We start from the raw sequence: 10,329 nt of genomic DNA, 5'->3' as shown, positions 1-10,329 counted from the left end.
TCTTTATAAAGTCTGTAACATGGAAGTTTGAATGTTAACATTAATAACACCTTAGATGCTTCTGAAACTTGTTACAGTAATAAAACTTTAAAATGTTATGAGCATAACTCCAACTCCACTTCATTTTTCCTTCTCTGATTAAGTTGTCACCTGTGCGTAGAAGTCCTATGTAATATGGCTCACTAGAAACAGGGAAATTTGGAGATACTTTCCTTGTAGGGGGCTACTCTGGTTTGGATATGGGTTTGTCTGGCCCTGCAAGTCTCCTGTTGAAAGTTGATTCCTGTTGTTAAAGGGCTGGTGGGACCTGGTGGGAAGTGTTTGGGTCCCGGGGGTGGATCCCTCATGAATGACTTGGTGTCATTCTCTAGGGAATGATTTCTCCCTCTTAGTTCCCGAGATAACTGGTTGTTGAAAGAGCCTGGCACCTCCCTGCCCTTCTTTCCTTCCTTGTGACCTCTACACACATCAGCTCCCCTTCCCCTCCTACCATGAGTGGATGCAGCCTGAGGCCCTCGCCAGAAGCAGGTACCATGCTTCTTGTATAGCCCGCAGAACCATGAACCCAATAAACCTCTTTTCTTTTATAAATTGCCCAACCTCTGGTATTCCTTTATAGCAACACAAAAATATGCTAACACAGGATTTTGGAGAAAATATACCTTTTATGCCAAAAAAAAAAAAAAAAAAGCTATAAATAAAGGACCTAATACAATGCCTGGCCTAGAGTTGGCTTGATCTCAGCTAAGAGTGCTGGAGGTCTAGCCACTGTTCCCATACAAGGAAAGTATTCTCACAAGTTTCTGACCAGAAAATAATCCTTTACCCAGAAGTCTCCAGTTGTGGTAAGAGGAGTTTCATCTTTATTATTGCTCTTATGTTGTTATGATTTCTTAAAAGCCCAGAGATTACTCAGAGAGGCACTCATTGCAGCACTTCTCATGGACTCCTGCACACACCCAAACATATACCTCAGGGCAGCTGAGGTATATGACTGGGCTTCTACCAATATGGTGGATCCAGCCAGTTTGTTTTCATGATCAAAGTGCAGGTCCCTGATGTCCTGACTCTATTATTCTCCACTGTAGAAGTAAATGCAAAAGTATAATCTAAAGAGCATCAAGACATCAGCCAGTGTGCATTGCATGGGGCTGATACAGCAACCCCCATCTCAGATTCATGTCTACTCCAGGTGCTCAAACGCTTGAACACCTGTTAAGTCAGCCAGTTCTGTGAAATCAGCATACGTCTGCAATGAGGAGAAAATGGCATGAGAAATATGGGGGAAACCTGCTTCCCTGGGCTCTTGTATCATGTGTCCACCCCCAGGAACCTTCCCTCAGCTGGGAAAAAGAGGAAGGCCAACCCAAAGTCTTGGTTTGATCATTTATTTAGCTAGGTGACTGTTCCCAGGCTGAGTTTCCTGTTATTAGAAATAACGAGCTGAGAGGTAGAATGTGATGAAGATCAAAGGACATGACATAGGGGAAAGTGCCTGAATAACGCTCACATTCATCCATACAACACATTGGATTGGAAGTGGAGGTGACAGCAGCACGTTCTGAGAAGCTGCAGTAGAGTCTGTCTAGTTCATGGTAGTCGTCATGCTCAGACTAAAGAACGGAGAAATCCTGTACCAGCGCTCCAGTTTGGCAGTGAAGATCCATCAGTTTTGTCACACTGTCTTCTACATTACTGGCCCCACTTGCTGATGCGATGTCTGTCTTCTACTCAATTCTGCAGAAAGACTAGAAATGAATAAATGAACACACTGTAACAAGCCTGCTTGTTTTCTTGACCTCTTTTAGAATGACATAAGCCAGTGGATTTTGGATTCCATCAGGAATACAAAATAATCCCTATGATTCTGTTTTTTATGTCAAACTGATAGATGATTTTACCCACCACAGAACCAGGATTTTGATAGTCAGCAGACTGAATAAGCATGCAGACATGACGGTGTTGCTCTATAGTCAGTAGGGCATGAATTTTCAAAGTGTTCTTTCCTGCAGTAAAAAGACAGTCACAAAGTCTTTGATGCTTCTTTCACGGAAAAGTAAAGTTTAGTCTCCATCCTTTGAACTGGGTTAGGCTCTGTGATTGCTTTGCCCAAGGGTTAAGAAATTGGAAACTTCTATTTCCTCTCTTGGACACTCTCTGGGAGCCCTGTGAAATGCTGAAAGCAGTTGCCATGCCAGAGAGGCCACAGCACCACCCACTCTTCAGTAGTCTCAGTTCACTCCAGTCATCTGGTCATCTCTACTATGTTAGGTTTGTTGGTTTTTTTTTTTGGTTTTTTTTTTTTTTTTTATGGCTGCTATACAAATTGCTACAAACTTGGTGACTCAAAGCAGCACATATTATTTTCTTACAGTTCTGGAGGTCAGAAGCCCAAAATCAATTTCACTGGCCTGAGACCATGGCGTCAGCAGGGCCTTGCTTCCCCCAGGGGTTCTAAGAACCTGTTTCCCCGCCTTTTCCCAGCAATGATAGCAGAACTCCATGCATTCTTTGGTTCATGTCCTCTCCCACCATCTTGGAAGCCAGCAATGTGACATCTCGTGTGAGTCCTCACAGAGCCTTTTTATTCTCTGTAGTGAAATCTCCCTCTCCCTTCCTCTTGTAAGAACACTTCTGATTGCATTTAGGGTCCACTCAGACAATTTAGGATGATCTCCCCATCTCAGGATCCTTAATCATGCCTGCAGAGTCCCTTTTGCCATATGAGGTAACAGTCACAGGTTCCAGGGATTCACACCTGAATATCACTGGGGACCATTATTGGGCCCACCACACCCTCTCAGGTACTATATCTGTGCAGGAAACTGTCCTCCATACCAGCCCACCTGCCAACTGAATCCACCACCAACCAAGCACAGTCCATGCCACCTGGAACAGAAGAGCCTTCCAACTGAACCCTGCCCAAATCCCTGACCCATAAAAGCAAGAAATATAATAAAACGGTGGTTGTTTTAAGCAACTGAAGTTTTAAGGTAATTTGCAAAATAGCAAACTGGAACAAGTACTAATGGGTCTTGGTTGATCTGTGCCGCTCTCTGTGCACAGGTTTATCCAATGATAGAATCATGTATCTTTGAAACTGCTGTCAGGGTCAAGAATGCTTGGAGGAATATCACGGTTTTCTCCATCACCACTGCTTGAGATGAGGGAAGTGAAGGGAATTGAGGCTCCTATTCTATTAATGGGCTTGGTTCTAAGCAGGTGAAAAACATTCGAACATCCTATCCTATTTCTTCTCTAGAGTGTTTTTCACCCTCTGCTTAGCTTCATATTTTCCCTCATGTCTAAAGTAAAGACATGCTTTCTGAGTAAAATGGAAATCATGGGTCTGGGGAGAAGCATTTCAGCTTTCTTTCTTCTCATTTCAATCTCTGACCTCACAAGCAGAAACAAGTTGCCCACGCACCTGTCTGCGAACCACCACCACAGCTGCTCTTCCCACTCCCAGCTCCGGCGGGTCCTTCTTGTGACCTGGTGAAGCCTGCCAGGGTGTTTTTAATATTGTAGGAGATGAGTTGTCCTAATAGCCTCTGCCCTTCCTCTGTCACTGTGGGAACAAAACATGCTTTCTAATTTTCTTGTTTGGAAGACTGAAATCCTGGATGCTGACTCTTAAACATGCTGTATGAATAAATACTCCTAAACAGTTTAAAGCAGTCCAGGGTCTGTGTAAAATTACAAAGGACTTCCCACATAAATTACTGAGTTTGTTTACCGGAGCTTGAGTCAGGACATTGTGTTCCTTGCAAGGCACTTCATTTCTTCATGAGCACAGATCATTTATTTACTTAGAGAGACATCCATGTCCCCAGGGGTTGTGGAGGAAGAAGAGGCATGTGAAGGCAAGTAGGATGTTTTCATAGCCTGACCTAGGCCACCGTAGGAGTCCTAATGTCTGCAGACATTAGCCTGGAACCCATGCTAATTCCACTCCCCACTTCAGAATCACAGCTGATAGAGTTTAGAGTCATCTCCTACCACAGTATTTGCACATCACTAGGTAATTTACAAAAACTCTTCCAAAAGAATGAATACCATTTACTAGTGACCCTGGTAGAGAGGTGAGAGTATTTTGAGGACAGGCACAAAAACAATACTGTTTGCTGAATGAATCAATGGACACCCCCATGTTCAGCAGACTGGACTTACATATTATCCTGCTATTTGTCTATAGTCTTAAATTCAACCACTGTCTTTCAGGGTGAAAGGTTAGAGTCAGACTCCTAAAATCATTTTGAAGAGTGGCTGTTTGCCATTTTTTTCGTTCTCAAGGAATGTTTGTTAAGGTCAGAGGGATATTGAGAGTGATGGCTAATTTCTCTTTTACCCACTTTAAGAACTACTCAATTTTGTTTCATGCACATTTTTTTTCATGCACATATATTGAGCGTGTGATATGTGCTGGCCACAGTGCTAGATCTAGAGTGTGTTGTGGACCAGACTAGTATGACAAAGCATCCTAGTTTGCCCCAGCTGAGGAGTTCCCAGGACACTGGAGCTATAAAACTAGGGAAGTTCCAGGTAAACTGGAAGGAGTTGGTCACCCCTCTCACATCCTACCATTTCTGGTAGAAAACAGAAAATTTATATAGTAAACACAGAATTCCAATACAATCATGAGGCTGGACATGGTAGCTTACTCCTGTAATCCCAGCATTTTGGAAGGCAAAGGTAGGCAGATCACTTGAGGCCAGGAATTTAAGACCACCCTGGCCAACATAGTGAAACCCCATCTCTACTGAAAATACAAAAATTAGCCAGACATGGTGGCACACGCCTGTAATCCCAGCTACTCAAAGGCTGAGGCATGAGAATCTCTTGAACCCAGGAGGCAGAGGCTGCAGTGGGCCAAGATGGTGTCACTGTACTCCAGCCTGGGCGACACAGCAAGACCCTGTCTCAAACAAAACAAACAAACAACAAACAAACAAATAAAAGCAAACTGTGAGATAAGTTGAGAAAAGAAAGGAGAAAGGAGTCCTAGTTTGATGCTTAAGAAAGTTTTCCCCCAAAAGAGACACTTAAGTTGTTATTAGAATAATCAGTAGAAGCTAGCTAATAAAGCAAGAGAAAACCCATTCTAAGAAACCCACAAATGCTTGTGAAGGCCTTGATGCTGGAGAAAGCACAGTGAGTGCAAGGAAATAGAACACATCCTCTGTGACTGGAGTGCAGGAAAGAAGGGAGAAACTGCCTCAGACCAGAGTGTGAAGACCTCTGTACCTAGCATTATGGATTCTAGATTGTACCCTAAAGACAATGGAAGTCATTGAAAGTTTCAGAAAAAGAATAAAATCTTCATGCCATCAGGTTTCACCCAAGGCCTCTGCTATCAAACTCTTCATTCTTCGTGAGGGGCAACCCTACTCGGTGCTAGCTCTGATGGTGATGCACACCTGGGTTTGAGAAGCACTGTCCTGGGCAAAACTCTGGCTTCCCAGCTGGCTCCATGCTGGGTACTGCTTTCTCCCCATCTCACTGACCAGGAAGAGTGGGAACAACTCCAAATCTAGTCCTCTCCGCTTCCTCACTGTTTCTAAACGTTTCCCGCACCTTCGTGGCAACCTCTAGCCCATTGGCCTCACTGCCTATTTGAGGTCTGTTGGTGTGTTCTCTATGTACCTGACTTCCTATTTGGCCATGATCCTCCATGACCAACAACTCTCTTACCTCCCTTATCAACAACTCAAACTCCCTCTCCCCCATGACCTTCCACTCTGTCCGCCTTTCCCATTCCTCATTTCCAGTGAGTGCAACTCTACTTTCTCTGCCTTATTCCCGATCGCTGAGCTGTATTACAGTCAAGCAACCAGCATTTCATCAAGGGCAGGCCCTCCACACCTACAGCACCTTGCCTTGCTTGCCCTCCCTCTTTCCTTCCGTCTCTCCTGCCTTCCTTCCTCTGTTCATTCCTTCTTTCCTTTCTCTTCTCTCTTCCTCTCCTCTTCTCTTCCCTTCCCATCCTATTTTCCCTTCCTTCCTTTTTCATGTTGGTTGGTTCCCTGTTGAATTCTCCCCAGCAGCTCTCTCATTCTCAAGCCCCCAAACCATTCTATAAAAGTCTAGACGGGCTGGGCATGGTGGCTTATGCCTATAATCCCAGCACTTTGGGAAGCTGAGGCAGGTGGATCACCTGAGGTCAGCAGTTCAAGACCAGCCTGGCCAACACAGTGAAACCCCACCTCTACTAAAAATACAAAAATTAGCTGAGCTTGGAGGCAGGCACCTGTAATCCCAGCTACTCGGGAGGTTGAGGCAGGAGAATTGCTTGAACCTGGGAGGCGGAGGTTTCAGTGAGCCGAGATCACACCATTGCACTCCAGCCTGGGCGACAAGAGTGAAACTCTATCTCAGAAAAAAAAAAAAAGAAAAGTCTGGATGAAGCCTTCTTGTAACCAGGAATGTTCCAGTGAAGTCCATAGTCTCCCTCAGAATCACCAGGGAAGTTTGCTAAAGATGCAGGTTCCTAGTCCAAACGGTGGAAGTGTAGTTTCCTCTCAAAATGCTCCTTTAAATACTTGAATATAATTAGCACATCCTCCCTAGGGTTTGTCCTCACCAAGTAAAATGCATCTATTATTCCAGGCATTTTTCTCACATGCTACTTATTGGACCCTTTATATAATTCTCGCTGCACTCCTGGGTAGTTTCTGGTTTTTCATTCTCCCTTTTAAAATCATTGCAAGGTCAACATTTCCATCTTTCTTTTGGCTTTCCCTGCACAACATGTCACCTTGAGCAAAGGACCTTCTCTTTCCAGTTCAAGCACATTTTGGAAATGTACCAATTTATTGGTTAAATATAGTTATCAAATGTGGTCAATCATCATAGTTGCTTTAGAGAACTTTACAAAAAAATGTTCAGGGGCCAAACTCTCACCTCACTGGCTTAGAAATTTTAAAGGGTGAAGCAGGGATGCCTTAAATATCTCTAGGGATTTCTGTTAACCAGCCAGCCCTGACGCACTACTGACCTATGCCTTTGGGAAAACTTCTGGTATTAAACTCTGGAAACTGCCTCTGTCTCAGATAATTCTTTATCCATTTAAGGATGACAGAAGAAAACATACTAAATGAGAACATGAACTTCCTTGGGTATTTAACAAGAAACTGAAGCCAGAGTATTTCTCTCTCTTTCTTATTATTCTTTTTTTTTTTAACCAAGTATTTCTTTTTTGGTTCATCTCCCCAGATTATAGAGTTTTTCAAACCCCATGGTATTTTTGATGTATAATTCCAAGTAGAAATATCATTAGGCAAAAATTTATTAATACATCTTATCTCATTTAAAAACCATCACAGGAAATTGTCTTTAAAAAATCTTTGGGGCCACATGTTAGTATATCACAACAGAAAGCTTTGCTTTGAAGTTATTTTTAAAAATCTATCCTTGGGACTTTCCATGGGAAACTAATTTTAGAAACTTATTCATAACCTAGACTCATTTCTCCCTTCTTTCTCCCACTCATTATAACTATAAATCCTAGAAGTAGCTCAAGAGGCAACCAAAGGAGAGCCGTGAAAGGGGGTAAGATGAGAGCCACCAGGTTTGGGGTCCCAGGACTGGACAAACATCACAGGGGCAGGACACCTTACATCCTCCCAACCAACCCAGGACTCAGACCTTCTGACTCAGACCTGCTGACTCAGACCCAGCATTTCCCCACCCCAACCTAGCAACAGAAGGTAGCCCAGGAAGCCTCATTTCTCTGCTGGAATATATAGGAATTCCTCCTGCAATAGGAGGCAAACCTGCACCATTTACTATGGCAAGGGGACTTGATGCCTGATCCCAGAACCTCGCTAACAATACCATAAGAGATGCTCTCCTACCCTGCAGGGCTTGAGACTCCTCTACCCCAGTGAGAAATACCAGAGCAGCAAGTAGCTGGTCAGGGAAGCCCCGTCCCCATTCCAGTGGGAACTTCCCTGGCCCACCAAGGTACACATGGGGGAGGCTTCCCTGGGGAAGCCCCTCAGCTCCTCTAGCAGCCCCAGCTGGAACTGGTGAGAGCCTCGCTGGCAACATATAAACCAAGCAGACAAATAACACCACAAAGTCTCAGAAAATCAAACTACTGGCCAGGTTCGGTGGCTCACGCCTGTAATCCCAGCACTTTGGGAGGCACAGGCAGGTGGATCACCTGAGATCAGGAGTTTAGAACAGCCTGGCCAACATGGTGAAACTTCATCTCTACTAAAAATACAAAAATTAGCCAGGTGTAGTGGCATGTGCCTGCTATCTCATCTACTCGGGAGGCTGAGGCAGGAGAATGACTTGATCCCGGGAGGCAGAGGTGGCGGTGAGCCAAGATCATGCCATTGCACTCAGCCTGGGTGACAGAGTGAGACTTGTCAAAAAAGACGGAAAGAAAGAAAGAGAGAGACAGAGAGAGTGAGAGAGGGAGGGAGGGAAGGAGGGAGGGAGGAAGAAAGGAAGGAAGGAGGGAAAGAAGGAAGGAAGGAAGGAAGGAAGGAAGGAAGGAAGGAAGGAAGGAAGGAAGGAAGGAAGGAAGGAAGGAAGGAAGGAAGGAAGGAAAGAAGGAAAGAAGGAAGGAAATTAAGCTACTGTTGGAACCACAGCCTACCAAATTAAGCAAGGCCCTTGAGAACAAACCTATACAAGGCGACTACCTGCCAAAATAAAAAGATTTAAATGGGATCCACAGTCGCTCAACATAATAGCCAAAATGTCCAGGATACAATAGAAATTGCCAGTCACACCAAGAAAATCACAACTTGAATGAGAAAAGGCAACCAACTCACATCAACATCAGTTGAATCCAATGCTGGAATGATCTGAAAAGGATTTTAACTCAGCCATCAGAAAACATACAAGCAATGCATCAGATTCTCTAAAAACAAATAATAAATTAGAAAATCTTACCAAAGAGAAGGGAGTTATTTTTGTGAAGCCACATGGCAATTATGAATGTGGAAAAACAGACTAACAAATAAAAATCTATCTATAAAGAAATTCAAGAAAATATGAAACTAACTTTTAGAAACATTATTCATTTTATAGCTCCAGCTCTGGGGGCTCAATAAGGCTGAATAAGATTTTACGGATAGAACCCATACCATTGCAACTTCTTCCTGTAAGTTTAGGGTCCAGAAATGAGCAACATTTCAACAAGTGGCACAGAAAGGGAAATCTGGAGGGGGAAAATAGAATGTCTAAAAACACCAAAACAAAAATGAAATTTATTCTACAGGTTTTTCAGTGATTCTGAACCTCACTGATGGTCATCTTGTTTTAGGATGCCTGTCGAAACAGCAGAGGCTCGAGCCCACCCTGGTGATTCTTTTTCCATGTGTCTTCCCTGGGTCCTGCATTCATATGTTTAGCAAGCTTCTTAGGAGATACTGAGGCAGCCGATACATGGCTTGATTTGGGAGAACCAAACCTAAGAAACTATCACTCTTGGATGTAATGTCCATCCAACTTTTAGCCCTTTATAAAAGACTGGGAGTTCTAAAAGCCAGACGTCTTAACAAACCTCACTTGGGTCGTGAAATAAGATATAGCAATCTCAAAAATTCTATAGTATATGCTTTTCTTTCTTGCTTTCCTAAGAGTTACCATCATCCATTCTCCTATGACCCCAATAAGGCAACTCAGAGCTGTATTAAAGGATGGTGTTCCATTATGTGAAGCTCTCTAAATCATTTCTCCAGAATAAACATTGATATAGCAGGAGGCTAATAATGTGGTTATATTATGTTGCAGGTGTCACTGAGTGGTTGGAAAATCCTATTTTGCAGTACATTAAAGGTTATTTGTTATGGCTGTTCAGTGATATCCCTTTCTACATTTAATCACAGGCCTCACCTTTTAAAATATTGGAGCTAGTTGGGCGCGGTGGCTCACGTCTGCAATCCCAGCACTTTGGGAGGCCAAGGTGGGTAGATTACAAAGTCAGGAGATTGAGACCACCTTGGCCAACATGGTGAAACCCTATCTCTACTAAAATACAAAAAAGTTGGCCGGGCGCGGTGGCTCAAGCCTGTAATCCCAGCACTTTGGGAGGCCGAGACGGGCGGATCACGAGGTCAGGAGATCGAGACCATCCTGGCTAACATGGTGAAACGCCGTCTCTACTAAAAATACAAAAAACTAGCCGGGCGAGGTGGCGGGCGCCTGTAGTCTCAGCTACGTGGGAGGCTGAGGCAGGAGAATGCCGTGAACCTGGGAGACGGAGCTTGCAGTGAGCTGAGATCCGGCCACTGCACTCTAGCCTGGGTGACAAAGCGAGACTCCGTCTCAAAAAAAAAAAAAAAAAAAAAAAAGTTAGCCGAGTGTACTAAA

The 10,329-nt window shown here is 43.8% G+C and overlaps 1 long non-coding RNA gene across 1 annotated transcript; it reads right to left on the bottom strand.

Annotated features, from left to right (window-relative positions):
- Positions 1–1,372: 1,372 nt before the first annotated feature.
- On the bottom strand, positions 1,373–3,599 carry LOC140708918 (uncharacterized). Its single transcript, XR_012089233.1, has 2 exons — positions 3,428–3,599; positions 1,373–1,748 (listed from the first exon to the last, which is right to left on the bottom strand). It is a non-coding gene; the product is annotated as an uncharacterized lncRNA (long non-coding RNA).
- Between the last annotated feature and the right edge of the window lie 6,730 nt (positions 3,600–10,329).

The sequence above is a fragment of the Chlorocebus sabaeus genome, chromosome 17 (genome assembly GCF_047675955.1).
Source record: "Chlorocebus sabaeus isolate Y175 chromosome 17, mChlSab1.0.hap1, whole genome shotgun sequence".
Taxonomy (NCBI): Eukaryota; Metazoa; Chordata; class Mammalia; order Primates; family Cercopithecidae; genus Chlorocebus; species Chlorocebus sabaeus.
Note: the sequence above shows the minus strand (reverse complement) of the source record. Positions and strands in the feature narration are given on the sequence as shown.